This window comes from Acinonyx jubatus, chromosome E2 (assembly GCF_027475565.1).
Source record: "Acinonyx jubatus isolate Ajub_Pintada_27869175 chromosome E2, VMU_Ajub_asm_v1.0, whole genome shotgun sequence".
NCBI classification, from domain to species: domain Eukaryota; kingdom Metazoa; phylum Chordata; class Mammalia; order Carnivora; family Felidae; genus Acinonyx; species Acinonyx jubatus.
The window spans coordinates 40,758,319-40,763,314 of NC_069396.1; positions in this window are offsets into that span (position 1 = coordinate 40,758,319).

Genomic DNA, 4,996 nt, shown 5'->3' on the forward strand with positions numbered 1-4,996 from the left:
AAGATGTCACTTGATAATCTTTCCCTTATAGATTAAACATCAAGACTATACTTTACCTGAGGATAGTGAGGCAAATGATTCAGAAAATTCCTTCTGTGGGAGCGTGGAATACAGTTCCTGCCTAGAGGTGAGAAGGGCAACCCCATTCTAGGGCTCTGCCTGGGTTTGGATTATAAGAGCATACAGCTAACACAGACGAACTCCTCCATCAGTGCCAAATGGGCCCCACCAGGGGCCCTTTCATTCTACATCATTTCATTGTTAATGTGCAGGAGGACCTTTGGCTAATGAGACTACTCAAAGAACTGGAACTTTCTATACTCAACACTAGGGCCCAGTAATGTAACTGGAAGTATTCGTCTAAATCAAAATCTCCTCAGTAGGTCCTAGAACCCACAGAAATGTAACCCATGTTGTCTGTCATCTACACAGATGACACAGACACAATGCTACAAACCGAACGTCATGTTACCCCCCAAATTCATATGCTGAAACTTAGCCTCGAGATGATGGTATTAAGAGGTGGGATTTGGGGGAGGTCATGAGGTCATCAGGGTGGAGCCCTCGTGAATGAGATTAGTGCCCTTACAGAAGAGACGCCAGGGAGCTCCCTCGCCCCTTCTACCATGCGAAGACACAGCAAGAAGACAACTGTCTATGAACCAGGAAGCAGGCCCTCACCAGACACTGAATCCGCCAACGCCTTATCTGGAACGTCCCAGCCTCCAGACACGTGAGAAATAAACGTCTGATGCTTATAAGCCTCCTAGTCTATGGTTTCTGTTACAGCAGCCTGAACCACTAAGTCACAGAGTGATTTGATCTCAGTCACCTAAGACAAACCCCACTATATTCATCACTCACTCTCTCACTCATTCATCCATCCACTGTCTGTTTCCTCATCGGCATCTACCAGCACCAGGCACCTCGCTGACCCCACGCATCAGCTGACCTCACAGAATGTGCCATTCATGGAAGGGGGTTGGCGTTGATGCAATAACCACGCAGATACCCTGTAGCCATGGTAGGAGCTGTAGCCAGAGGGCACAAGTCAGCAAAGGGAGGGCAAAGGCATTTCACTTGGTCATGGAGGTCAGGGAAGGCTTGCCTGAGAAAATGGATCTCTGCAGAGACTAAGAGAGGCCTGGGAAGAGGGAGGAGGACACCAGGCTTGGTGCAACTGGGAAACCGAAAAGCACCCCCAGGAATGGGGGGGGAGGGGCTGAGGCTGGGGCTGCGACCAGGAATGCAGGAATGTCAGGCTGGACCACAGAGGCCGGTGATCTTTGCTAGAAGACATTGGAGACTTTGGACACCACCAGAAAGGGAAAGATCCAAGAACTGTTCAGAAGGTGACACTGACAGCCTGGCGACACATTATTTCTGTTCAGTCTGCTGGCTAAGGCAGGAAACTGGGCAGACATGCTAAGGAGAGAAAAGGAAAGGACAACAGCAGGGGTGGAAACTAAAAGGATATCCTGGCCCATCTTAAGATGATCAGAAAGTTAAATGGTGGGGCGTTTGTCCCCAGAGGGGTACAGTTAGGTCTCACTACCCTCAGGCCACTCTGTACAATCCTGCAAACCAGAAATGACCCTTACAGCTTGGTAACATTGAGGGTCAACTCGTACCCATGCAAGGAATGGGTTCTATTTGCATTACTTTCAGTCGAACATAAAAAAAAGAAAAAAAAAACTATAATTCTTGTGCTGACACCAACATTATTATGCATCAGTATAACAGGGTACTAATTTTGATCTGCACAAAAATCACAGAAATTTCATGCTGAAAGGAACTTTAAATATCATCTGAATATTTGTGAATTTTTCCAGTATGTTCATAGATGTTTTCATGTATAATTTATTTCCTATTAACATGTATGTTTGGTGTCCTCTAAATAAATTGCTTTTCATGGGCTTAAACCTATGTATATTGCCTTACAGTTCCCTCTCATTCCCACCTGAACCCCAGTGGGGCGCGCGCACACACACACACACGCGCGCGCACGTGCACACAAGACCGTACCCAGAAGGTGCTCAATCAACAGCATTAGTTTACTGACTGACTGACTGACTGGCTGACAACAGACAAAAGGCTGCCTCTGAATCTAACAGTCAAAGCCATAGTCAAGAGAATGATGTAGCCCTCATTTAAAAGAATCTGATAAAAACATAAGGTAGAGATGAGGTGAACTGTCAAAAATTCCTTCCACTGGCTCATCAACGAAAGGAAATGGAAAAAACTGGAAGGAGCTAGAACCTGAGACCCCAGCCCCTCTCCATGCAAGGAAGGCAATTCTGTCATCCACAGAAAGAGTGGAATATGGCATATTTCTGGTGAAAAGGTCGGGGGGGGGGAGGGTGGGGAGGGAAATGAATATATAGATGAGTATATTAAGCAAAATGAGAGGTTTTGCAATTTTAGAAGGAAAGTAGCTTTCTTAGATGACAGCAGAAACCACTTCCAGATTTTTCTTTTCTCTGATCCATCAATGTTGCCCTAGCCCTCAACCAAGTTCACACAGTCCAGACATTTTGGATTGAATCAACATGTTAGCACCCTTATTTTTTCAAAATGCAGAGGATAGATATCTAAGATTAAACCTGTAGAAACCAACCCCTAGATGTCATTGTTGCTGCTAAAATATCAAATCTTTGAGTCTTTGAAATTTTAAATCTGAAGAGATAGCAGTGTTAATCTGAATAAGCCATTTAAATAATGCAAATTCAATTCACTTTCAATTTTTCAAAGCCAAGTCCAAAGTCTTCTGGACTTCTTAACCAAAATGTAACTAAAACTTAGGGTGTTAGCACGCATTCAGTTGCCAAGAAAATCCGCGTTTAGGAAAAATAGGCTTAAAACCCACGTAGTCATATGTGACATGACTAACTGGGCTCACATCAACTTCCACAACTGATGAGCTGATTTTAGAGTAGCTGGATGATTCTGGCCTCATCTTTTCCGTGTGTCCCCTGACTTCTGTGCTTGCCTCTGTCATTGGTATTGGAGCCAAGAGCTGTCTGTGCCTCCCATCGAGGGCACACTGAATGAACAGAGATGCTCGCAGGCCCTCCACTTCGCACCCTGTTTCCAATTAGCCTCACAAGCTACATGTTCTTAGCTCAGTGTCCCTGTCTCCCTCTCTCCCTTCCATTTTGTACCATTCCAATCTGAACCTTTCCGATAATAATATTTCTCGCTGGGCGCCTGGATGGCTCAGTCGGTTGAGCATCCAACGTTGGCTCAGGTCATGATCTCACAGTTCGTGCGTTCGAGCCCCACATCAGGCTCTGTGCTGACAGCTCAGAGCCTGCAGCCTGCTTCAGATTCTGCGTGTGTTCTGATTGTGTGTGTATGTGTGTGTGTCTCAAAAGTAAATAAACATAAATAAATAAAAATAAAAATAAACTTAAAAAAATAATAAGTAAGCAAATAAGTAAATAATATGTATCGTCTGTTAATCATTTACTATGGGTCAAGTGTATCAGTGCTTCATATACATCATGCCCCTTAAACTTTTCAACAGCCCTAGGAGATCGGTGTCATTACCCCCATTTTACAGATGAAGTCACAGAGGCACAGAGAGGCTAAGTAACTTGCCTTAACACACACAGCTAGTGAACACTAACGGGTTTTGAAGCTTGGGGTGAAACCCAGGCTACAGCCTGGATTCCTAGGGCTTCTCTGAGGCCAGCTCTCAGGTCCTTAACTGGATGCCATCTTTCTTCTATCTCCTAGCCCTCAGTTCTCAATCTGATGTTGGATCTTCCCAAAAGACTGCTTTCAAGTAGCTCCTTAAATAAAGTCCACGCCTAGAAGTGTGTCTGCTGAGTGAAATCGCTTTTTCATCCCATCAAGGAATACTTATTCAGTGTACCTATATTCCCAGCCCTATTCTAGGCCAGGGGGGAATATCAGTGAACAAGACTCACAAGATCCCTGGGCTCTTGGAACTCATTCTCCACCAGCCTAGACAGATGGTGAGGCAGGGATTACATATGTAATTAATGACCAGAGAGCTAAGTCCACAAAGATGTGCGAAATAAGACAAGCAGAGTCCATAACACAGGGCCCTGCACCAGGAGGGCCCTCCATAGATGCCGGATGCCTGTCTCTGCCTGGGCAAGCCCTAGCCCGGCTCACACCACAGTCCCGGTCCAAACCCCACCCCCCAGTCCCACCCCCGCCCCACCCCCAGCCCCACCCCAGCCTCACCTCCACCATAGCCCCACCCCACCCCAGCCCCACCTCCACCCTAGCCCCAGCCCCACCCCCGACGCCAGCCCCAGTTCCAGCCCCACCCCCCCAGTCCCACCCCCGCCCCACCCCCAGCCCCACCCCAGCCTCACCTCCACCATAGCCCCAGCCCCACCCCAGCCCCACCTCCACCCTAGCCCCAGCCCCTACCCCAGCCCCAGTTCCAGCCCCACCCCCCCCAGCCCCACCCCAGCCCCACCTCCACCATAGCCGCAGCCCCACCCCCAGCCCCACCCCAGCCCCACCTCCACCCTAGCCCAGCCCCACCCCTACCCCAGCCCCAGTCCCAGCCCCACCCCCACCCCAGTCCCACCCTAGCCCCACCCCCACCCCAGCCCAGCCCAGTCCCACCCCAGCCCTAGCCCCAGCCCCAGCCCCAGCCCCAGCCCCAGCCCCAGCCCCAGCCTGCCTTTCTGGCCAAAGCTCTCCCTGCCCCTCAATGGCCAGGCCTCCATGCCAGGCAGGGTTGTCTCCATGACCCAGACAGACGCTTAGTGCCCACTCTCACTCCACACGTCCATCCATGTCGGTCCATCTCCTTCCACATACCAAGCTGATCCATTCATATAGACTTAGCTCAAGCTTCCACCCCACCCACCCCCCACCCCATTCAGGCAGTCGTTGGGATCTCCGTCCTTGTGTGGCCCAGACATGTGAGCTGAGGGAGAGGTGCCTGTGAGAGAGGGACGGAGCTGGCACGTGCACTGAAGCCCCACTCGTGCCTGATTCTGGATGTGTC